The sequence below is a fragment of the Crocuta crocuta genome, unplaced genomic scaffold, assembly GCF_008692635.1.
Source record: "Crocuta crocuta isolate KB4526 unplaced genomic scaffold, BGI_CrCroc_1.0 scaffold197, whole genome shotgun sequence".
Lineage (NCBI taxonomy): Eukaryota > Metazoa > Chordata > Mammalia > Carnivora > Hyaenidae > Crocuta > Crocuta crocuta.
The window spans coordinates 4,617,276-4,643,776 of NW_027532002.1; the positions used below are offsets into that span (position 1 = coordinate 4,617,276).

General features: G+C 40.2%; 1 protein-coding gene across 1 annotated transcript in view; it reads left to right on the forward strand.

Annotated features, from left to right (window-relative positions):
* PDE1C (phosphodiesterase 1C) overlaps positions 1-26,501 on the forward strand; it is a 521,098-nt gene that overhangs the window by 6,126 nt on the left and 488,471 nt on the right. The gene's annotated exons all lie outside the window — the stretch shown is intronic.

The window sequence follows — 26,501 nt, forward strand, 5'->3', positions numbered from 1 at the left end:
ATTCAAAAAAAAAAAAAAAAAAAAAAAAAGCACTTTTTTTTTTAAACCACTGGAGTGGGCCTCGATCTATTTTGATACTCCTCACTACTCATTCTACAGATGAGAAAATGGGGCTCCAGGAGGGCCCTCACTTCCCTTCTCCCCTCAGTGGTGACCTCTAGGGTGTCAGCAGGAAATGGGTGAAGCCATAGACTGGGAGAATGTGAAATGGTGGGGTGCATGGCAAAGAAGCTGCTTCCTTCAAAAATTTTTTTTAATGTTTTATTTATTTCTAGGAGAGAGAGAGAGAGACAGCGCGAGCAGGGGAGGGTCAGAGAGAGAGGGAGTCACAGACTCTGAAACAGGCTCCAGGCTCTGAGCTGGCAGTCAGCACAAAGCCCGATGCGGGGCTCGAACCCACGAACCGCGAGATCGTGACCTAAGCAAAAGTCGGACGCTTAACCGACTAAGCCACCCAGGCGCACCGAGAAGCTGCTTCCTTCAAAAATGAAAGTGGTGGTGTGGAAAATTCTAGGCCTGTACCGAAGCGGCGTTGCTAACAGAGAGATGTGTTTCCTGTAGCAACTGCCAGTATCTCCCTCACCTATGTTTCTCTCTGCAGGCTTGTCCCAGAGGAGGAAACACAGGGGCCCCTAGACAGTAGAGGCCCAGTGGGCTGGGAGTGAGGGTTCCCTGCCACACCCTTGGATTGCAGGAGCTGGGAACCCACGCTAAGTAGAGGAGGTCTGCTGGCGGGTGCTCCTGTCACAGGGCAGGGCTCAGTGGCAAACGAGGCCAGGATGACTTGGCTACAGGCCCTGGGGGTGGGGTCCACTCTCTAGCCCAGACATAGGAGCCCCTGGTCTCCCTTGGTGCACGTGGCTCAGAACTTTCTCCGTTTAGGCTGGTCTTAGTGCCCTCTTGGCTAAGCGTCCTCTGCCTTCTCTCAGCCTGCTCGTCTGTCTGTGTTGAGAGAAGACTTTTGGACATTGCCTGCTTGGTTGGGAGTGATGGTAGGAAGCCAAGTACTGAATAAGGACCCAAGGCCGAATATTCTAAAGCCACCTCCTAAGACCTATGGACCTAATTCCCTCCTCCTCCCATCTCTGAGAAGACTGCACGGAGCGAGGTGAAGCAGTGTGTGGAATGAGGGGTCATGCGACCAAGAGCTTGGCATGTCTGCTGTGGCTCCCATCTCCTCGACCCCATTCTGCATTTTGGGAAAATCATTTTCTGAGCCTCAGTTTCCTCATATGTGAAACGGGGAGTGTGAATCTTATTTATGCAGCTGTGGTGAGGATCAGGTGAAGTTATACATGAAAAAATTGCTTTAACTCTAAAATGCCATTAAAATGCTTCTTGTTATTAGGGAAGACTTCACATTGGTTAAAACTCATGCCCCCATCTTCACAGCATTTGCACTTCAACAAAGGGAAGTTGTATCTTTAGCTTGAGGAATGAGGCTCTCCCAGTGGGGTTCTGATTGTCAGCCAGCTACTGGAGTATACAGTTATAGGGATGTGTGTCAGCAGAGAGATTGCATTGGTAGTAAGAAACCCTGGGCTTTGAAGTCATACAAGGTCTTATTGTGCTAGCCCGGCAAGCCAGCTAGCTTCTCTGAGCCTCGATTTCCTTCTCAGGACAAATAGGGTAGTACCACCTTCCTTGTGGGTAAACCACAGCCTGAGGAGTGAAGTGCCGTGCATAGTGCCTGGCTGTCACACTGTGCCTCTTTGCTCAAGTCTCTTCCCTTCACTTGAAATCATGCTGTGACTAGAGCTGGCTCTGGCTGGGAGTGTGTGAGGGTTGGTGGTATGATCCTGAGGGTTTGTGGGTGTGCTCTGGAGCAGGCTCAGAGATGGGTCACTACCGGCCTGTGCTGGTGCAGGGGTGTGGCCACCAGGAAACTCTGTACAACTGTGTTGGTCCCCAACCCCAGTCAGGAACAAGAGCAAAATGTGCCCTGGGTGTTCTTCTGCCATCCCATGGACTGATGTCCCTCCCTGGGCCACACAGTGGACCTGGAATGTCTACCCAACCTCCGCTGACCTGGAAGAATCCACCTGGGGCCATGAAGAAGTTGGAGCAGTTCCAGAATTACAAGAATGACCTGAGCCAGGCTTACGGCTCTGTCTTGGGGCATAAGAAGAAAAAGGGAACCAGGATGGTTAAACTGGACTCAGTAGAGTTCAGAATATAACAAGCTCTGGAGTTAGACACATATGCAGAATATGAACCCCATCTTCCTTTTGTGATTTTGGAGAGATGACATCACATGGCTAAGCTATAAATGGACATAATAAATAATATCTTCCTTGATGAGTTGGGAAATTAAATGAGATAAAATACAAATAGAGTTGCTAGGCATTGTCTTAGTTCATTTGGGGTGCTTTAACAGAATACCACAGACCAGGTGGCTTAAACAACAGGAATATATTGTTCTGAAGGCTGGGAAGGCACTAGCAGATTTGGTATCTGGTGAGGGCCTGCTGCCTGGTTCATAGATGGCCACTTTCTCACTGTTTCCTCACAAGGCAGACATGTTGAAGGACCTCTCTGCAGTCTCTTAAAAGGGTGCTAATCCTATTTATGAGGGCTCCACCTTCATGATCTAGTTACCTCCCCAAAGCCCCACCTCTTAATATCACCACATTGGGGATTAGGGTTCAACATATGAATTTTGGGAAGACAAACATTTAGTCTATAACACCATGGTCATTGGAAGTTAATAAACATTTGCTGACGATAGCAGTGAATGAGGCACTGTGAAAAGGCAGGGGAACCATGGTGGGGGGTATACACAGTATGGTGGAAAACACATAGTGGACTCAGAATTGAGAGTTGAGGCTTGTTGCTTACTAACTTGCTCTTTAATCTTCAGCAAGTCACTTAGCATGGGCATCAGTTTCTCTATTTGAAAATGTCCTGGTTGGGTAAGGATATCTCTGCAGTTCTGCCACTTGGGAAGGAAGTGAGCTTTGAGTCCTAAAGGCCACCATAGCTTTCCCAGAGTGGGAAGGCGCAAGGGAATGGCTAAATGAGATGAACTGGGATTTCTGGTGAAAGATGCTTTGCAGAGTTCAGAACAAAATAGAGGTAAATTGGATGTAGGACTAGTGAAGAGTTGCAATTATTCTTGGAGTAAGTATCCTAGATTGTGTGTATATAATTGTGTATGATAATTCTTACTGTGAGTTTGATAACCACTGAGTTAGACCCAAGGAGGGAACCAAAGGCAAGTGGCTGTGTAGCTGACTGGGTCTTCCAGCTATTTCTCCTCCTTTATGATATCAAATCCTAGTGGGAAATGGAAGGGATGGGTGGAGATTTCCAAGTATTTGTCAGTAGGGTTGGGTCCATTCTGGTGGTATATGAAATCTTTACTGTTTCAATTCATGTTCCTGGATTTGTTTGTTATCAACAATCAATGTGTAATAGATAATAGTTATGAGAGCACCTAGCGTGGGTTCTGCCTAATAAATGTCTGCTGGATTTGAACAGCAGTATGTATAGAGGTGAAGAGCATGGATTCTGGACTTGACTACCTTGGTTTGAATTTTGACTTCACAGTTTATTAGCTGTGTAAGCTTGGCCAAGTTACTTATCCTTTCTGTATCTCAATGGGCTCATCTGTTAAATGGAGGTAATCATATTACCTGTCTCCTGGGGTGTTGGAGGATTAAATGAGTTAATACATATCAAGCACTCCAAACAGCATGTGGTATATAGTAAGTTCTGTGTAAATGTTTGTTATAATATCATTTTTGTGTTATTATATTCATAATATATATATAATGATAATATATTTCTACAACACTGTTATTATGATGAAGATACTAGTACTAAGCAACTCTGAGTCCTACTTGATCAAACACTTGTATATACTGTTCTTTGAAAAGCTGTAATTATGACCTTGGTCTTCCACTTTCTGTTGTTCAAAATTGGCATTTCCTGCCAAAAGGCATTCACTTTTGTGTCCTTAGGCATTAGTGTCCTGATGCTGTACAGTTATTCTCGATAAATCCATGGAGGGCCTACAAATGTTCCCATCTTTTCAAGCAGTTTATCATCTTTTAGGATTTAGCATGTCACTTATGATGGCTTTGCAAAGTGAATGCCTAATGTCCTGGTCCTTTTTAGGTGGTTAGCTCTCCCAGGCCAGAATGGTAGGTGGAAAGGAAAGTGATGCAGGAGACCTGGGCACTAGGCCCAGTGCTAGCCCGTCCTGTCCCTGTGAGTGTGGAAAAGAATCTCTTTGAACCTCAGGTTCCTTATTTGTAAATGGGGATAACAATTCCTTCCTTGTTGTGTTGAGAGAGTTCAAAAGGATGAGGAATGTCAGAAATTAGCTCGCTTTAGGTGCCCAGTAATTGGTAGCTGTTGGTTGTGATGATGGAGAGGCCCTGCAATCTGGGAGCGGGCAAGTCTCCCACGCCCACAGCTGCTTCCCTGGATGGTGCTCACCAGCCTGCCCCCTGGCTGCCTCCCACAGACTCCCACCAGCCACTTAAGTTGAGTGCTGGCAGGACTGCAAGGCTGTCTTTGTTTTAGTATAGGATTTCCGACTAGGCCTGTATCTGGAGTGCCTGCCTTACTCCAGCCGGGTGCTCCCAGCAGGGTCTGGGTATTCGGTGCCAGCTGCTCTGGGGAGAGCTGCTTGGCACTTCCTGTGCTGTTTGGCAGGCAGGCTCTGGAGTGTGGTGGGAGCTTGGCCTGAGAGCCAGGCCTTCCCCAAGGAGCCCTGAGAAAGGGAGGCTTGGAAGCAGAGTTACTGGAAGTTGGTTTTTATTTATGGGAGTGCAGTATCTGGTGGACAAAGGTCCAAACCACTCAAGACTCCATCCATGAGTATCAGTCCACACACTTACTGCTGCGGAGGTTTGTTTCTCTGGGAAGAACTAAATTTGCTTTATCTTTCTGCTTCTTCAGACAGTGTGCTTTCTCTCTTGGTGATGGCATAGAGTGTCTCAGGTGTGATTCCATGAGCTTAGAGAAGAAAACAAGAGAAGGATCAGTTATCCTAGACTTGCGTCACTAGTAACCACCAGCATTTGTCTAGCATTTAATAAAGGACCTTTACGGTGGTCTAATCCAGCTTTTATAAGTGGAGCTGCAGATGGGGCAGTTCCTGATGAGTGACGGTTTCAGTGCGGGCCTTAAGAGTTCACGCCCAGTGGTTTTTTTTCCTGTTTTTGTTATTATTATTATTTTTTTTTGGTTGGGATGCTATGTTGGACCTGCTGAATTATATATTTTATTCATCAGACATTTTGACTATCGGAGATGATCATCTCAAAGACTCATTGTAGTGTATGAGGTAGAAAGAATATCCCTTCTTTTGGACAAACCAGAAGCTGAATTGATGAGCTCTGATGTTCACTATTGATGAGGTGTCTAACGACTGTCTTTACCTTTCTGAACCTTGTAAAGTAAGAATAATAATATCTGTATATAAATCTGACATTTATAAAATATTGGCCCAGTAATGAGACCATCCCAAGTGTTTATAGATCTTAGTTCCTTTACCTTCCCTTTTCTCCTTTCTTAGTCCATGCCAAATCTGAAAGTATTTTGACTGGCTTAGATGCTTACCCTGTAATCACAAAGTATGGCTCATTGTGTCTGGTGACTCATCTTTCTTAAACAGTTGGAAGCTACTTTAGGTTTTCAAATTTTCATAAGTTAGTAAGCACTGAAGGGGATTCCAGCATCTCTTAAGGAGGGAACCAGCGGGACTTTGTGCTGAAGCAGGTCCCCAACCTCTGCTGGGCCCCAGGGAAATCCAACCTTCCAAGATGCTTTTACTTCCTTTCTCATTTGGGTCATTCAGAAGGACAACTATTTAAGACAGTGAAAAAAGTTTAAAAAATGTAGAATTTAGGCCATTTTTGTAAGCCTATCAGCCTAGTCTTAGTGATGATTTCAAAGAAGCTGTTTTCTTTGGTGATTATGCAAGTTATTGCCCCCATGTTGATGATAATAACAAGGTTTTACCATTTGTGAAACACTTTCCTAAGTATCAGCTCATTTGATTTACCAGTAACTGTGCAGGAGAGCTATGAGCAGCTCCATTTTGCAGGTGGATAAACTGGCGCTTCAAGAAGTCAGAGTGACTTGTTTCAGAACAGTGACTCAAATCCAGTGTCTGCATTTCAGAAAGCTCAGGCATCTGAGGCAGAAATTTGGGAACCACTTTTCCCATGTCCCCATCCCCCATCTCATCTAATTAGCCATCAACTCCTGTTGATTTTCTTCTCTAAACTTTTCCTTATTCATATTCCCCACCCTCTTCTCCCCTGAAGTAGTGCACACCCTTTTCTTCTCTCACTGAGTCATTGCAATATTTCCAAGTGGTCTCCCTACCTCCCATTTGGCCTCCCCTCCACACTTTTCTCAATACAGAAAATAGAATGTTTTTTGGAACATACAACTGATCTCTACACCCTCCAGTTTAAAACTGTCTAGTAGCAGACTTCTGGGGAAGATGACGGAGTAGGAAGATCCTAACCTCACTTGTCTCATGGATACAACTAGAAAACACCCATGTCAGTGTAAATAACCCAGAAAATGACCCAAAGACTGACAGAGCAGACTCTCCACAGCTAAATGTAGAGAATAAGCCACATCAAAGTGTACCCGGTTAGGAGCCAAATGGACCCATGGAGACTGTCCACAGGAGGGAGAGATGCTAGATGCAAAGACAAGAGGTAAATAAACCCTCACATAAGGTACCCCAGGCATGGGGAACTTGAATGGGGAAGATGAATCTCCATAACATTCCGCTTTGAAAACCAGAAGGGCCAAAGTTTGAGAGTTCTTACAAGCAGCTGGGCTTAACACTTGGAACTTTAAAAATCAGTGGGCTTGGCTCTTGGAGAGCTGGGAGGGAGATAGGAAACTGAGCCTCTGCCCTTAAAGAGACAACACAACAGTCCCATGGAGATACATCATAAAAGCACCAGGTTGAAAAACACCTGGATTATATGGGAGGGACATTTGTTTACTAATCTCAGAGCATGTGTTGGAGGGACAGGGATCACTTGGAGACTCCTCCAGGAACAAAGAATCTGGTGGGCACCGTTTTTGCTCCTTCACCCTCTAGCATAGACACATAGACACCTGTGGGAACTGGCATGATACCAAAACTCACTACCTAACTTGCTAATACTGCTTGCTCCATCCCTGTGTGCTTCTGTGGCTCTACCCCCTCCAACTCCCCAACCCCTGTGTGGAACTTTCTGGCACTGTGTACCTCGCCTCCATGCTCTCCTGAGGACTGACTCCCTTCAGCCCTGTGGCAGGAGTTTTCTGAAGCAGCTCCAGGTCTCCTCGCACAACAGACCTGTGCAAACCTTACCAACACTGCATGCCCTACCCCTGTGTTCTCTTGCTGTCCTCTCCCCTCCAATATGCTCTTGACTGGAGCCCACCCAAAGTGTTGTAAGCAGTGTGTAAGCAGCTCTGACAGGGCCTGGTACCACTCTAAAATGACTCCTCCCCTGAGGAGGTTACCACACACACTAGCCCAACTGCAGCCCTAACAGTGGGCTGGGAGCAGATATCTGGTCTGACTACAGGCACTACCCCAAAATGAAGACTTTTCAGGAGATAACATGGAAAGTCTACCTGGAAAACTACGTGCCCTGTAGTTCAGTGCTACCGCATCTCTGGCGAATGCTTGGTCTGCCTCAAGTCAAGCCCAAGGCAGCCCCAGACTGGCCGATTAACAATACAGGGACAAAACCCTGCCCACGGTAGGCAGAGGACCATTGTTATCAACTGGATTAAAAGCAAGTGCAATTTAGCCACAACAGTAGGGAGCACACAATATACATAAGAGACATCCCTGAAGCATCAGGTTCTGGTGAACAGGGGATGTTGTACTACAAGGCACCACAAAACCTCTTTCATAAGGCCACTACTTTAAAAGAAGGAGAGGTAGCTGACTTTCCGAACAGAAGCAGGCACAGAGAGTTAAACAAAATGAAGAGACAGCAGAGTATGTCCTAAAGGAAAGAACAGGACGAAATCATAGCAAGAGAGCTAAATGCAATGGAGATAAGTAACATGCTGATAGTGAATTTAAAATAGTGGTAATAAAAATACTCATTGGACTTGAGAAGAGTGGAGAGCTTCAGTGACACCCTCAACAAAGAGATAGAAAACATAAAAAAGAATCCAAGATGAAGAACTCAGTAACTGAAATTAAAAATACACTAGGTGGAGTAAACAGTAGAGTAGAGGAAGCAGAAGAATGGAATAGGGGCCTGAACTACAGAGTAATAGAAAACAATCAAGCTGAACAGGAGAGAAAAAATAATAATAAAAAATTAAAATAGACTTAGGGAACTCATTGATACCATCAAGTGTAAAAAAATTCACATTATGGGTATCCTAGAAGGAGAAGAGAGAGAAAAGGGGGCATAAAATATATTTGAATAAATAATAGCTGAAAAATTCCTGAATCTGGGGAAGGAAACAGAAATCCAGATCCAGGAGGCACAGAGAGCCCTCAACAAAATCAACCCAAGGAGGTCCACACCAAGACAAAAAGTAGTAGTAGAGAATTTTCAAAGCAGTAAGAGAAAAGACAATAGTTACTTACAAGGGAAGCCTCATAAAGCTATCAAGGGATTTTTAAGCAGAAACATTGCATACCAGAAGGGAGCAGCATGATATATTTAAAATGCTGAAAGAAAAATCCTGCAGCCATGAATACTCTATCCAGCAAGCTCTCATTCAGAATAGAAGAGATAAAGACTTTCCTGACAAACAAAAGTTAAAGGGATTCATGACCACTAAACCAACCCTATAATGTTAGAAAGGACCATAAATAGGAGTAAGAAAAGTAGGAAGTGCAAAAGCAGTAAAATTAAGTATATCTGTAAATATTGGTCCAGGGATTCACAAAATAAAAGGATATAAAGTATGACACCATGTATCTAAAACTGGGGACGGAGAGAAGAAGAGTAAAGAATGGGTTCAGGGAGAGTGCCTAGGTGGCTCAGTTGGTTTAGGGTCCAGCTCTTGGTTTCAGCTCAGGTCATGATCTCATGGCTTCATGGGTTCAAGTCCTGTGTTGGGCTCTGGACCAGCAGTGTGGAGCCTGCTTGGGATTTTCTCTCTTTCCCTTTCTCCCTGCCCATCCCCTACTCATGTTGTCCCTGTCTCTCTCAAAATAAATACATATACTTTTTTTTTTTTTTTTAAAGAATGGGCTCAGGGGTGCTTGGGTGGCTCAATTGGTTAAGTGTCTAACTCTTGATTTTGGCTCAGGCCATGATCTCACAGTTTGTGAGTTCAAGCCCTGCATCAGGCACTTTGCTGTCAGAACCTGCTTGGGATTCTCTGTCTCCCTCTCTCTCTGCCCCTCCCCTGTTCTCTCTCTCTCTCAAAAATAAATGTTTAACTACTAAAATCATAAGATGCTATAAATAAATTGAATGGTAACCACAACTCAAAAACCAGTAATAGGCAGGCAAAAATAAAAAAGTAAGGAAGCTGTGTATCACTGAAGAAAGCCAGCAAACCATAAGAGAAAAGAGCAAAAAAAGAAAGTAACAGAGAACTACAAAATCCACCAGATAACAAGTAACAAAATGACAATAAATACATACCTATCAATAATTACTTTGAATGTGAATGGACTAAATGGTCCAATCAAAAGACATAGATTTGTTGACTGTCTCTTTGCTGTGCAGAGGCTTTTTATCTTGATGACATCCCAATAGTTCATGTTTGCTTTTGTCTTTCTTGCTTTTGGCAGTGGGTCTAGTAAGAAGTTGCTCCAGCTGAAGTCAACTAACTAAAATTTAAATTAAAAATTCATTAAAAAAAAAGATGTAGAGTGAGGATAAAAAATCAAGACCCATTTATATGCTGCCTAGAAGAGTCATTTCAGACGTAAAGGCACATGCAGATTGGAAGTGAAGGGGTGGTAAAGCATTTATTATGCAAATGGAAGTGGAAAAAAAAGCCAGGGGATCAATACTTATATATGACAAAATAGAATTCAAGATGAAAATTGAAACAAGAGATGAAGGACAATATATAATCATAAAGAGAACAATCTGACAAGGAGATATAACAATTGTAGATATTTATGCACTGACCCATGGGAGCACCCAAATACATAATGCAGCTATTAACAAACATCAAGGAAGTAATAGATATCAATGCACTAATAATAGGAGACTTTACAACCCCATCTAACAATGGATACATGATCTAAACAGAAAACCAACAAGAAAACAGTGGCTTTGAATGACACATTGGACCAAATGTATCTAACAGATATGTTCAGAACATTTGATCCTCAAACTGCAGAATACAGTCTTCTCAAGTGCACATAGAACATTCTCCAGGTTAGATCACATATTAGGCCACAAAACAAGTCTCAGCAAATTTAAAAACATTGAATTCAAACCATGCATCTTTTCTGATAACAACACTATGAAACTAGAAATCAATCACAAGACAAAATCTGCAAAGAACACAAATATGTGGAAGTTAAATAACAGTCTACTAAACAATGAATGTGTCAGTCAAGAAATCAAAGAGGAAATAAAAAAATACATGAAGACAAATGAAAATGAAAATATAACAGTAAAAAATGTTTGGGACACAGCAAAAGCTGTTCTAAGAGGGAAGTTTATGATTCAGATCTACCTCAAGAAGAAAAAAAATTTTCAAAGAAGAAATCTAACCTTACACCCAAAGGAGCTAAAGAAGAACAAACAAAACCCTAAACCAGCAGAAGGAAGGAAATAAGAAAGATTAGAGCAGAAATAAATGAAACTAAAACAAAACAATTGAATAGATCAATGAAACCAGTAGCTGGTTCGTGGAAAAGATAAACAAAATTGATAAACCTTTAGCTTGACTCAGAGAGAGAGAGAGAGAGAGAGAGAGAGAGAGAGAGCTCAAACTAAAACAGAAATGAATGAGGAGAAACAACAACTGACAAACAGAAATACGAAAGATTTTAAGAGAATGTTATGAAAAACTATATGCCAACAAACTGGACAACCTACAAGAAGTAGATAAATTCCTGGAAACATAACTCCCCAAAGCTGAATCAGAGAGAAATAAGAAATTTAAATAGCCTGATTATCATCAATGAAATGGATCAGTAATAAAAAATTCCCAACAAACAAAAGTCCATGACCAGATAGCTTCACAGGTGAATTCTACCAAATATTTAAAGAAAAGTTATTGTGATGGGCACTGGGTGTTATATGGAAACCAATTTGACAATAAACTATAAAAGAAAAAAAAGATAAAAAATAAAATAAAATAAAAAATAAGGAAAAGTTAATACCTATTCTTTTCAAACTATTCCAAAAAAATAGAAGAGGAAGGAAAGCTTCCCAATTCATTCTGTGAAGCCATATTACCCTGATACCAAAATGAGAAAAAGACATTACGAGGGAGGGAGGCAGGCAGGGAGAGAGAGAGAGATAGAGAGAGAGAGATAGAGAACTATAGGCCAATATCTCTGATGTACATAGATGCAAAGACATTCTCAACAAAATATTTGCATACTGAATCCAACAGTACATTAAAGAAAATCATTCATCATGGTCACTTGAGATTTATTTCTGAGATGCAAAGGTGGTTCAGTGTTTGCAAATCCATCAATGTGATACATCACAGCAATAAAAGAAAGGATAAAAACATATGATCATTTCAATAGGTGTAGAAAAAACATTTGACAAAGTACAACATTCATGATGAAAACCTTCAATAAAGTAGGTTTAGAGGGATCATACCTCAGCATTACAAAGGCCATATGTGAAAAACCCACAGTTAGTATCATACTCAATGGTGAAAAATTGAGAGCTTTCCTATTAAATCAGGAACAAGACAAGGATGTCCACTCTCATGACTTTTATTTAGCATAGTACTGGAGGTCCTAGTCACAGCAGTCAGACAAGAAAACAAAAGGCATCTACATTGGTAAGGAAGAAGTAAATTTGCAGATGACATGACATTGTATATAGAAAACCCTAAAGACTCCACCGAAATCTCCTAGAATTGATAAATGAATTCAGTAAGGTCACAGGATACATGGTCCATATACAGGAATCCATTGCATTTCTATATACTAATAATGAAAAATAGAACAAGAAATTAATAAAACAAGCCTATTTACAATTGTACCAAATTAATAAGATACCTAGAAATAAACTTAACCAAGGAGGTAAAAGACCTATACTCTGAAAACTATAAAACACTGATGAAGGAAATTGAAGGTGGCACAAACAAATGGAAAGATATCCCGTGCTTATGGATGGAAAGAACAAGTATTGTTAAAATGTCCATACTACCCAAAGCAATCTGCAGATTTAATGTAATCCTATCAAAATACCAATAACATTTTTCACAAAAGTAGAACAAACAATCCTAAAATTTATATGGAAGCATAAAAGACTCTGAATATCCAAAACAATCTTGAAAAAGAACAAAACTGGAGCATCACAATTACAGATTTCAAGATATGGTTCAAAGCTGTGGTAATCAAAGCAGTATGATACTGGCACAAAATAGACATATAGATCAATAGAACAGAATAGAGAACCCAGAAATAACCCATGATTATATGGTCAAGTAATCTTCAACAAAGGAGGCAAGAATATGCAATGGGAAAAAGAGAATATCTTTAATAAATAGTGTTGGGAAAACTGAGCAGCTACATGCAAAAGAATGATTTTGGACCCCTTTCTTACACCATACACAAAAATAGACTAAACATGATTAAGGACCTAAATGTGCAACTTGAAACCATAAAAATATGAGAAGAGAGCACAGACAATAACTTTTCTGAGATAAGCTGTAGTAACATTTTTCTAAATATGTCTCTTGAGGCAAGGGAAACAAAAGCAAAAAATAAACTGTTGGGACTACATAAAAAAAAAGCTTCTACACAGCGAAGAAAATATCAAGGAAACTAAAAGACAACGTATTGAATGGGAGAAGATATTTGCAAATGACATATACAACAAAGCGTTAATATTCAAGATTTATAAAGAACTTCTACAAGTCAACACCAAAATCCCCCGAATAATCCATTTAAAAATGGGCAGAAGATATGAACAGATATTTCTCCAGAGAAGACAAATAGATGGCCAACAAATACATGAAAAGATACTCAAGATCACTAATCATCACGGAAATACAAATCAAAACCACAATGAGATATTACCTCATACCTGTCAGAATGGCTAAAATCAAACACATAAAAAACAACAAATGTTGGCGAGGACGTGGAGAGAAAGAAATACTTGTGCACTGTTGGTGAGAATGCAAACTGGTACAACCACTGTGGAAAACAGTAGAGAGGTTCTTCAAAAAGTTAAAAATAGAATTACCATATGATTCAGTAATTCCACTGCTGGGTGCTTGCCCAAAGTATACGAAAACACTACTTCAAAAAGATACATACACCTCTATGTTTATTTTAGCATTGTTTATAGTAGACAAATTATGGAAGCAGTCCAAGTGTCCATCAATTGATGAATAGATAAATAGATAAAGAAGATGTGGTATATATATATTATATATATGTATATATATAATATATATATAATGTAATATTACTTAGTCATAAAAAAGAATGGACTCTTGCCATTTTAACAATATGGATGGATCTAGGGAGTATAACGTTAAGTGAAATAAGTCAGAGAAAGACAAATACCATGTGATTTCACTCATGTAAAATTTAAGAAAGAAAACAAATGAACAAGGTAAAAAGGAGACAAACAGGCAAAAACAGACCCTTAACTATAAAGAACAAACTGATGGTTACCAGAGGGGAGGTGAGTTGGGGGATGGGTGAAACAGGTGAAGGTGATTAAGAGTACAGTTATTGTGATGTGATGAGCACTGAGTAATGTATAGAATTGTTGAATCACTATATTGTACACCTGAAACTAATATAACACTGTGTGTTAACTATACTGGAATTAAAATGAAAACAAACAAGTAAGCAAATATATAAAATGAGTATAGGACTTTAAAATAATAAAACAAAACTGTCCAGTAGCTTCTCATTGCTTGCAGGATCAAGCCCACATTCCCAAGAGGACTCATAGATCTTCCATGGTCTAATCTTTGCTTTTGTCTGGGCTCATATTTTGCAGTGCCCCCACCTGGCCATGGATTGTAATCATTCGCTTAGCCTTTATGGAGTGCTCACCACACACCAGCTACTGTGTTAAATGCTAGGGGTATAATGGGAGTAAACCTAACAGCCTGGTAGGGCCCATTGATGTTAGTGATATTACTGGGTTCCCTCCTCTGACAGAATGGTCAGGGTGTGTGAGTGCCCAGCCATGGGTTGGATAGAACCCATGGACTAGGGTGGATAGAACCTAGTCTGGGGTGTTGATGTGGGCTTCCCTGATGAAGGTCAGGGGTGGTGGGAGAGCATCCAGGTGAAGCAGATCGCCTGTGCAGAGGCCCTGTGACTGGGGGTGGCTGGGTGGGTGGGTAGAGGAGGGACATGGCTGAGAAGAGGCTGGAGAGGTGAGCAGAGGTTCTCATAGGCCAGGTGAAGGGTTTTGGTCTTTTTCTCTAAGAGCAGTAGGAGGCAACTGGTGGCTTTAAGCAGAAATGACATGATCAGATTTGTGTTTGCAAAAGCACACTCTGCCTGTACTGTGGTGAATAAGTTTGCTGAGTGTTGACTGGTCCTGCTATTTTGTTGTACCTAGTTAATACCATGTGTGGGCATTCTTCCTCCTCTGTGTCTGGGCCTTCCTGTCTCCTGAGTATTCATTCTCTCTTCAGAAAAAAGCAGACAAACTTTTTGGTTGTCCATGAGGGCTGGAGGCTGTCTTTATTTTCCTGATCACTTAGCTCAGTTTTTAACAAAATGAAGATAGGATTATTCATTGTATTTGCCTATAAAAATAATGAAGATTCGTTTTAGGAACTCAGGAAAGAAAACCTTATGATATTTTTTAAAACATTTATTTATTTATTTTTGAGAGAGAGAGAGCAGAGAGAGCAAAGAGAGCCGAGAGAGAGGGAGACAGAATCCGAAGCACACTCAGCTCAGAACCTGACTGGGGCTCAAACTCACAAACTGTGAGATCATGACGTGCGCCAAAATCAGGTGCTTAACTGATTTAGCCACCCAGGTACCCCAGAAAGAAAATCTTATTACCCAGAGATGACCTTTGATAATATTTAGGTGCATCTGCTTCCATATTTCTCTTTTTTTTAAAGTTTATTTATTTATTCTGAGAGAGAGAAAGAGTGCAAGTGGGGGAAAGACAGAGAGAGAGAGAGAGAGAGAGAGAGAGAGAGAGAGAGAGAATCACAAGCAAGTTCCACACTGTCAGCATGGAGCCTGATGTGGGGCTCAAATCTCTTGTGAGATTTGAGATCAATGACCTAAGATGAACCCATGGAGTCACCCAGGTGCCTGTCCATATTTTTCTTTATCCTATGTTCACTTAATATTCTGTTGCAGTTTTATATTTAAATGGGATCATACATGTTGTTCTATTACTTGTTTTTTAAGACTGAATTGTCTGTATGGACATTTAAAATTACTCAGCTTACTCTCTCTCTTAGTACCTAGGTCCGCTTTTATGCTCATCTCAGTTTCCCTAATGCCCCACTTTGTGGTACCCCACAAGCCAGGTGAAACTTAGCTGAGCATTTCACAGCATGGCCTATTTGGGCAGTGATGTCTCACTAGTTACACACACACACACACACACACACACACACACACACACACACACTCCATGTGTATTTATTCTCTCTATACATAATTGGGCATTTGTTATTTGCTATGGTTCTAGGGGCTTTGAAGGTATCAGCTCATTTCATTCCCCATTTTCTGATGAGGAAAGGAAGCCAAGGCACTTGCCTGGTGAAGTGGAGAAACCAGGACTGGAGTCCAGGGTATTTGAAGCTACAGTGTTTATGTGTGAACCTGACTATGTGTGGGGGATGTCAGAGGAAGGGGCTCTTCCTACTCCTGTGGCACATACCTTTGGTAAAAATTCAAAGCAATTTTGGGACATCCAACATTCCCTCTTATCCCAGTGAGAGGGTTTATGACCTTGTATGAGGGAGGTAAACTGGGTATTAAGCTCTTAGGACCAGAATGTTTCTTAACAGTTTATTTGAACTGAAAGCTCATTGGGTCACTCATTCCTTCATTCATTCTTTTACAAACATTTGCTAGGTGTCCATTGACTGCAACATACAAGGAGGTATTAGACAGTTTTCCCATTCTTGAAAAGTAGGTGGGCTTATAGACTGATATTAAAAAATAACGTCCCTGGGCCAAGTGTTATTTGAGGGATTTAGAAAGGATGAAGGTAACACAGGGACAGGAAGCTCTCACTGCTTGCAGGAGTCAGCAAAGGCTTTGACTCAGTTTTTCCCTATCTTGTCTTTTCTTTTTTTAAATGTTTATTTATTTATTTTTGAGAGAAAGAGCATGCGTGCATGTGCATGAGCTGGGGAAGGGCAGAGAGGGAGAGCGAGAGTGAGAATCCCAAGCAGGCTCCACTAATGTGGGGCTTGAACCCACAAACTGTGAGATCAGGACCTAAGCCAAAATCAAGAGTTAGATGTTTAAGTGACAAAGCTCCCAGGCAGCCCTGTCTTGTCTTATCTTTTCTTCCCTTCTCTTCGTTCAGTTTTACTGAGGTGTAATTTACATACCATAAAATTCACCCAATTTAAAGGTATACTTCACAATTTTTAGTAAATTTACAGAGTTGCACAATCACCCCCATGTATAACTACTCCACTGTTTTATTTTGAATAGTGCTCATTATATTGATATATACATTTGTGTATCCATTCTTCATTTGATGGGCACAGGTTTTTTCTGTTTTTTGGCTATTATGAAAATGTTGCTATGCAGATCTTTGTGTGGACATATGTTTTCATTCTCTTGGGTCGACTCCTAGAAGTGGAATTGCTGGGTTGTATGGTAAATTAATGTTTAACTTTTAAAGACTTTTCCAAAGTGGCTGCACCATTTTATAATCCTACCAGCAATGTCTGAGTCCTTAAGATGAGTTTTAAGGAAGTAGGAATTAGCCAGATCAATGTTTTTCAAACACTGCAGGGGCAGGGCTGGCTGCAAAAGAACCAAATGGGGATCTTGTTAAAGATTTCTAGTACCCAGGATTTGGAGATTCTGATTCCATAGTTATGCAGGGGACCCCAGGCGTGTGCATTTTAGAAAGTTTTCTAAGTAACTCTGATGTGTAGTTTTGTTTGGGAATCACTGAATTGGATGAGGTTGAGGATGGGATAGGCAGGGGAGAGAATTAGGGAACTTTCTAGGGAGAGAAAATGGCATGCAAAAAACCAACATAATAAGTCATTTAATGGTTAACAGTAGGAGTGGCCAGAGAGAGAGGTAAGTTAGGAGACTGTTGCTTTGGTGCTGTCAAGACCTAAGGGGAGAGACCAGTTAATTCATTGACCTATCCATCTAGTTTGATGTGAAAAAAAAAAAATCAGGGAAGGTCTTGTCTTGTCTGCCTGCCTGCCTTCCTTCCTTCCTTCCTTCCTTCCTTCCTTCCTTCCTTCCTTCCTTCCTTCCTTTCTGTAGGTACAGATACTAGGCTCAGAGCTTTATATTTGATTTTCAACAACCCTTTTCTTACTCATTGTCATTCTCAGTTTACAGGTGAAGAAACTCATGCCCAGGAGATTAAGTAGGGGATAGATCTGGGACTTGGAACCATGTCTGTCTGGCTCTTTTACTTTTTTAAAATTTTTAATGTTTTATTTATTTCTGAGAGAGGGAGAGAGAGAGAGAGAGAGAGAGAGAGAGAGAGAGAGAGAGAGAGAGACAGAGACATAGCATGAGCAGGGCAGGGTCAGAGAGAGGGAGATACAGAATCTGAAACAGGCTCCAGGCTCTGAGATAGCTGTCAGCACAGAGCCCAATGTGGGGCTTGAACCCATGGACTGTGAGGTCATGACCTGAGCTGAAGTTGGACGCTTAACCGACTGAGCCACCCAGGCACCCCTGTCTGGCTCTTTCAAAGATAGCATTTTGCCCCTACTCTTTGCAGAGCACTGTGCAAGCAGGATCTTGGGATTTCATTTTCATTGTAGGAGAATTCATGTTGCATTCTGATATTGCAGCTGATTCTCTGGGTTGCTGTACAACTGTGGCTATTTGCTCTTCTTTTTTGTAGGTTGGAGGTATATTTGGTTTTCTTTAAGGGAAATGGCAATAAACATTTTAGGGAGATGCAGTTGATCCCTTAGTAAAATGCCTTGAAGCTTCAGTTTATATTTGCTTTGCTGCAAGTCCTCTGGCTGCTTCTTCCCTTGTGGTCCCTGTGATGGAAGTTGCATTTACTGACTGTGCTGACACTTGACCCTGGATCTCTGGTGGCTGTCAGTCTGAGCTCTGTAGAAGTGGGAGATTAGGGCCCTTTGTGAATCAGGAGTTGGAGTTCTGTGGTAGGGCTGTTTGCAGAGTTGGAGGCATGACGAGGGGAAACTTGTAGTAATTACCGAACAGATGCCCTTAATGAGGTCTCTGTTGGATTTCCAGCTGCCAGTGAGAGCGCCACATTGGGACGGGAACATCGCAGTCACTGGATCATTATGTGACATCACATCCTCTCCTTGTTGTCATAGCAGCTGTAATCATCCCACGGAAAGTGTCCCTCAGGGTGAGGGCAAGCCACATCTTTTCCCATTAGTGGGAATCCATGGTGCTTTCTTCCATGCTCAGGAGAAAAAAGAGCTAGCATGTTCATGCTCTTCGAAAGGAGAAAAAGCTTAACAATTTTCAGCTTGACATACCTGCTATTGTTATTATTTTAACAATTATGCAAGTTGTACATGTTGATTATAGAAAAATTTATAAAATAAAGATTGGTCAAGAGAACACAAAATCCTACTTATAATAGCAATGTGTGGAGACAATCACTATTTACATTTTGGTGAATATTTTTTTCTCTTTGAGTTTTTAAAAAAATTATTTAATTTATTTTGAGAGAGAGAAAGAATGAGCAGGGGAGGGGCAGAGAGAGAGGGAGTGAGAGAATTGCAAGCAGGCTCTGTGCTGTCAGCACGGAGCCCTACGGAGGCTCCCATCCCATGAACTCTAAGGTCATGACCTGAGCCAAATCAAGAGTCATACACTTAACTGAATGAGCTGCCCAGGTGCCTCTCTGCTTGCATTTTAACACAGATGGACAGTTATTGTTATTTTTAAAATATGAGACCATTACTGTATTGTTGTTTACTTCCCCCCTCCCCCACCCATGACAATGTATAATTCATATCATTTCATATCAAAGTCTTCTTCAACAGAATTTCTAAGATACCATGGTTTATTTAGCTGATCTCTGCTGTTGGATATTTATGTGCTTTCTGCTTTCTTGCTGCCACAAATATGAATCAGTGACTATCATCATTTCTACATCTGTGTAAATCTTTTCTGCCTTAGGATAAATTCTTTGAAGTAAAGCCATTGAGTAGAACTGTGTTTGAAGCTTATGAAATATATAATCTAATTCCCTCCCTCAATGTTGAACCAGTTTACAAATCCACACATAAAGTATGAGTTTGCCTGTTGACTTTTACTTATATTGGATCTCACCCTTTAAAAAAGTTGTACTCTGATACATCAAAGAATGGCATATAACTCTTCTGTTAATTTATTTGATTATTTGTGGGTTTGAGCCTTTTTTCCTCATGTTATTTCTTTTATAAATAGCATCTTATAAATAGCATATTCATTTTTCTATTGGCGTGTTCTCTAAAATAAAGTTTTTGTTTACATTAAGGCTATTAAACTTTGGTAATATTTGCTACAAGTAATTTTCACCACTTGTAAATATGCCTTTCAACTTTGATGTGCAGACATTACATTTAAAAATAAACCAAACAGTTTTTTCATTTATGGTTTATGTTTAGAAGGACCTTCTACAATAAAGAGATTATGAAAATTTGCATCTCTGATTTCTTCAAAGACTTTCTAAAATCTTTAATTGAAATCTCTGAATTCATCTAAACTTTACTTTGTGATAAGGCAGGCATTTAATTTTGTTTCCCCTCCATGAAAATAATCTATTTTTTCTGCCCTGATTTAACACATTAATTTCATAATATAATTATGTAACATACACATACACACATTTGAGTCTCCTTTTGGAATTTCTATTCCATTCTTCTTTCAGTCTTTCCCTGTACTAGTGTGATGTCTTTTAGTTATTGTAGCTCTGTAATGTATCTCAACATCCAATATGGCAAAGTTACACTCATTCTTTTTCAAAATGTTCTTTGCTCTTCTTGCTCATTTTTTTTTCTTGATGAACTTTAAATGTTTAGTTTACAAGTCCCTTAAAAATTCCTTAAGATTTTTAGTAGGGTTGTAGGTATGAGCATGACTTAGCAACTTCCTAGATGGTCTAATAATAAATAAACTTTAAAAAATGTTCCGTGAGCACTGAGAAACAGAAGATATTTTCTGTTTTTATGTTTATCACTAAATATATTTAATAAATTAATTTAATTATAATTGTATAATCTCAACTAATTATCCAGGTTAGTAATTATGTTAATACCATTATTCAGATTCTTGTCTATTTTTTTGGCACCTTGACTTGATGAAGACTACTTGTTTTTTTTTGTTTTTTTTTACAAATAGTTTATTGTCAAATTAGTTTCCACATAACACTCAGTGCTCATCCCCACAANAAGACTACTTGTTTATTAAAGCCTTCCGTTATTATATCTTGTTCTTGTACATTTCTCTTTGTTTTTAGCTTTATATATATTTAGGTACACTGTAATTTGTTTTGTAGATTAATGAGAATTACATATTCACTGTCAATTTTTCTCTTTTTCAATATAAATGATTCTCTGAATACATACCACTAAGTGGTTTTTACCATTTTCTTTCTTCAGATTTACAATGTATTTTGTATGTATGTGTGTATGTGTGTGGGACTATATTATACTCTCACCATTAAAAACTCACATTAACCATGCCTCTCCCATCTGCTTTCCAAAAGCATTGGTGAACACTCTTTACTCTACTGGGTGTGTGTGCACATGAACACACATGTTCATAATGTGTTGTGGGATCATTCTGTATTTGCTGGTTGTAATCTACATTTTTTTCCTACTTAAAAAAACGTTTTCTTTGGTTGCAATGAACATAAAAAATAGCTATTAAAATTTTTTTAAATGTTTATTTTATTTTTGAGAGGGAGGGAGAGAGAGAGAGAGAGAGAAAGTGTGTGTGTACGTGAGTAGGGGAGGGGTAGAGGGTGGAAGCAGTCTCCATGCTCTGAGCTGTCAGCACAGAGCTCAACGTTGGGCTTGAACTCATGGACTGGAAATCATGACCTGAGCCGAAGTTGGTGTTTAACCAACTGAGCCACCCAGGAGACCCAAAATAACCATTTTTAAGTGAAATTCTTCTTGGTTTGAAATGTTTATATTTTTCATCAGATCAAGAAATTAGGCTTCTCATTTTTTGCCCTTATCCTGTTTGTTTTACAGTGCATAATATTTTGTTTTTTTCCCCCCAATTTGATAGTTTTAACTTTTTAAATTGGGGAGATTAGGGGCGCCTGGGTGGCTTAGTTGGTTAAGCGTCCGACTTTCGCTTGGGTCATGATCTCGCGGTTCGTGGGTTCGAGCCCCGTGTCGGGCTCTGTGCTGACTGCCAGCTCAGAGCCTGGAGCCTGTTTCAGTCTGTGACTCCCTCTCTCTCTGACCCTCCCCTGCTCACACTGTCTCTCTCTCTCTCTCTCTCTCCTAGAAATAAATAAAAATATTTTAAAAAAATGCTATGGACTTAGATTTAAAAAAAAAATAAATTGGGGAGATTAATATAATTATCATTATAATTATTATATTTGCTCTTTCTGACACATTAACAATGTTTTCTGCTGAAAAAAAATGCCATGTTTCTTTTTTTCTTTTTTGGCATATGGTCTGTGTTTTCTTTACCTTTTATTATTTCTAGTGTTTGGAAGACATAGTGTTTTCTAGTGTTTTCAGAAGACTTCTGTAATCATTTTCAGAAGATTCTTTAATCAATTTTTTCAAATTGTCAGAGTCAGGTGTGGCATGGCACCTTTGGTGATAAGGTATTTATCACACTTTTACTCATTTTTACTCATTTTACTCATAGCCACTTCTTAGGCTATGTTGATATATAATCTGGGACTTAAAAATCCAGATAGTTTTTACATGATACTTTTTAGCATTGTAGATTTTTCTCTTTGGGTAAGTTTTATATTTGATTTTATTTGTTTTTTAAAGAATGTGATGGTTAATATGTCAACTTGATTAGGCTAAAGATGCTCAGATAGCTGGTAAGCCTTATTTCTGGGTGTGTCTGTGAGGGTGTTTACAGAAGAGATTAGCATTTGAACTCAGGCCGAGCATAGATCACCCTCCCTAGGGCTGGTGGGAATCATCTGTTTGTTGCAGATAAGAGAAATTCTTACCTCCTTTGTTGTGTGGGCCAATTCCTATACTAAATATTCCCTTACATGTATTTCTATATTTCTGGTTGGTTCTGTATCTCTGGAGAACTCTAATACAGTTTTATTGAGATGTAATATACCATACAACAACCTGCTTAAGTAAACAATAAAATTATTTTTAGTAAATTTACCGCATTGTACCCCTGTCATCACCATCCAATTTTTGAACATTCCCGTCACCCCCCAAAAAAACGCTTATATCCTTTGACAGTCCCTTAATCCAGTTTATAGCCAGTTTTCTGCCACTTGTTTATCTCTTTCAATATTTTTATTTCTTTTTTTAAAAAATATTTATTTTTGAGAAAGAGAGAGAGAGAGAGAGAAAGAGAGAGAAAGCTGGGGAGTGGTAGAGAGAGAGGGAGACAGAATCCCCAAGCAGGCTCTGCACTGTCAGCACGGAGCTGATATGGGGTTTGAGCTCACAAACCTTGAGATCATGACCTGAGCCGAGCTCAAGAGTCAGACACTTAATCAACTGAGCCACCCAGGCAGGTATCCCGACTAATTTTATTTCTTGCTGCCAGCCACTTTTGTGCTTTTCTGGAACTCTTGTCTTAATCTTCAGATTATTAGATTGCAAAGTCAGGAAAGTTTTTAGAAGCTCCTGTGTATCTTAAGAGCTCATGTATCTCAAAATACCTTTCCAACATGGCAGATAAATTGGTGGCATAAAGTTGCTGGTGGTAACTATTTTCTCCTTCAAAATCCTATAGACAAGGATTCAGTATCTCTTTGGATTTAGCCTACCTTTGAAGATATCTGAAGTCTGACTAAGTTTTCATACTTTTATAGGCAATCTGGTTAATCTTCCTGGGTGTGGATAGTTTTGTTTTTTTTGTTTTTTGAATTTATCCTTGTAGTTAAATAGTTTTGTAAGCGGAGGGGTAGATGTGGGTCTCTTTTAATGGACTTTTTGAGTCAAAGGGCCATTTGTTATACTTGTGCAGTTTTTCTTCAGGTTAGGAATGATTTATTCTATTATGTCTTTGATTATTCTTTTCCATTTGTTCTGAAGTTTCTTTCAGGAATACCCATTATCCCTGTACTGACTTCCATTCTCTGTTTTCCACAATGAGAATCACATTTGTATTTTCTCAGAGTCCTTCTTTCTCTTCTGCATTTGTTTTCTTTGCAACTTTAATTGCATTTTAATTTCCATCTGCCCATGTTTATACTTTTTTTTTTTGCCCTGTAGTCCCGACCCCTTATCATGTTAGTGTCATCACTCCGGGCCCAGTTTATTTCTGTTAGACCTGATGAGTCCTGCTCCCGTGAAATGGCATTTTCGGTATCCTCCCCTTGCCTGATTCTCTGGCACTCTGAATGCGAACCGCCACAGCTATCAGTGTGCATTGTCATCAGGGCTCATCCTGATGGCGTGCTGCCTTTATCTAAGAGGAATGTCCTGTTCCACTACTAAGTCTCTTCCCACCTGCATCAATATTGTAGTTTCTAGAATTTGTGGCTTCTGGTTAGATATGGAAGAGGTAAGGAAGGGGTGGAGGTGGGGGTGATGATGAGGGGACAGAACCTAAGGCTGAGAGATGAAAGGGAAAGTTTGAAACATCTTTATTTCTGTCAATCTCTCTCTCTCTTTGGTCTTCTGGTCTTGTGGTCTGTTTCATCCATCAAAGCCAGGCTGTTGGCAGCTGTTGTTTTAATCCAGTGCCATCTATTTCGTAATCCTCATCAGGTGCTCCCAGGTTCTGATATTGGGCTGTGGTCACTTTTAGTTTTGTTAGGACATTTTAAATCTTTTTCTGTGTCTCCTTTGCTATTAAATTTTTTTTTTTAGATTTTTAAAAATTTTTGTTTATTTTTGAGAAAGAGGCAGAGAGAGAGAGACAGAGTGCAAGTGGGGGAGGGAGCAGAGAGAGAGGGAGACACAGAATCTGAAACAAGCTCCAGGCTCTGAGCTGTTAGCACAGAGCCCAGTGCTGGGCTGGAACCCATGGGCTGGGAGATCATGACCTGAGCTGCAGTGGAATGCTTAACTGATTGAGCCACCCAGGCACGCCTAAAAAATTCTTTTTTCTAAGTTTATTTTTTGAGAGAGATGAGGGGAGGGGGGGTTGGTGGGGGGAGTGCAGAGAGAGGGGGAGAGAGAATTCCAAGCAGGCTCTACACTGTCAGCACGGAGCCCGATGTGGGGCTCAAGCACATGAACTGTGAGATCATGCATGACCTGAGCCAAAACCAAGAATAAGACAACCAACTGAGCCACCCAGGCACCTCTCTTCTTTGCTGTAAACAAGAACTCAGGAGCATTTGCATTGTGACTTTCTATCATTTGGGGCCAGAAGCACCGTAGTGAATTTTCTAAGACTTGTGCAAAACATTTTAAATGCCTAATGGCAGTTTGTGAAGATTTTATAAAGGTGATGTTTACAGGGGATTAAAAAGATAACTGTTCATTTCTGAGTAGTATCATATGTTGCTCTTTGTGGGAAAACAGCATGTATGCAGGTTTTAAGTAGTGTGGGGTCTAGGGACTTTTTATTTTCTTTAAGAATGAGTTCCAGGAGCGCCTGGGTGGCTTAGTCGGTTGATCGTCCAACTTTCGCTTAGGTCATGATCTCGCGGTTCGTGGGTTTGAGCCCCGCGTCAGGCTCTGTGCTGACTGCCAGCTCAGAGCCTGGAGCCTGCTTCAGATTCTGTCTCTCCCTCTCTCTCTGACCCTCCCCTGCTCACGCTGTCTCTCTCTCTCTCCTAGAAATAAATAAAACATTAAAAAAAAAAAAGAATGAGTTCCAAAAGGGCGCCTGGGTGGCTTAGTCGGTTAAGCGTCTGACTTTCACTTAGGTCATGATCTCATGGTTCGTGGGTTCTAGCCCTGCGTCAGGCTCTGTGCTGACTGCCAGCTCAGAGCCTGGAGCCTATTTTGGAGTCTGTATCTCCCTCTCTCTCTGACCCTCCCCTGTTCATGCTCTCTCTCTCTCTCCTAGAAATAAATAAAAATATTAAAAAAAAAAAAGAATGAGTTCCAAGAGTAGAATACTGAACAAACTGTTTTATAAAAGCTAAGATTTTGTTCTTTCTATCCTAATCAAAGCTTCATTTCCCAGTTTTAACTTTCTCCAGTGGTGGTGGTAGTGGTTACAGTAACAGTAACTGATGTTTGTTAAGTGGTTCTTGTGAACCGACTTCTATTTTAAGGCTTTATGTCTAGTAGCTCATTTAATCTTCACAACAACACTGTGAGATGTTATTATTATTTCCACAGGAAAGTTAAATGATTTGCTTAAGATTCTAGAGCTAACAAGGGGTGGGGCAAGAGTTGGAATCTAGCCTGTCTTGCTGTGGAGCCTCAATTCCTAACTGTCACATGGTGCTATCTCTCAATATAGCTGTGTTTCATGTAGTTGCCCACCTCCTCCTAGATCCTGAAGCTCTATTTAACCCATAACTCTGGGATTTAATGTCTGCTTGCTCTTGTGTTAAAATGCCTCACATCTGTGTTAACAGAAGACCTGAAGATGATGTTCGGGATGTCTAAGCTTTTTCTCTTGTTTTTTGAGTCATGTTTAGATACCAATTAATATCTAGATAGGAAAAGACAAATGCTTATTTAAGTCCTGTTTGTGCTTGTTCTGTCCATTCTGATACCTTCCTTCCTGTCTCTGCCTCAGTGTACTTTCTATGAAGTGGGGCCAATAATAGTACCTATTTCTTAGGGTTATGGTGAAAATGAAAGAGCTCATGAATTTAGAGTACTTATACAAGTGCTTGGTACATGGTAAGTGATCCACAAATTTAGTTATTGTTGATATTATTAGTCTTACTGCAATAAAAATTTCTGTTTTCTTCATGGCCATTTATATTCCAAGTAAATGAAAATATGTTTGCAGTTTCACAGATTGGCCATGTTGGCATTTACAAATAAGGTTTTGCTAACTCAGCGAGCTGTCGATTCTATTGAGCTGTCGACAGTGATAGAGTCTTATTAAGTGAGCATGGTTAGTTATCATGTCATTATGTCAGTGAGTTTGCTGGATGCTTTAGCCCATG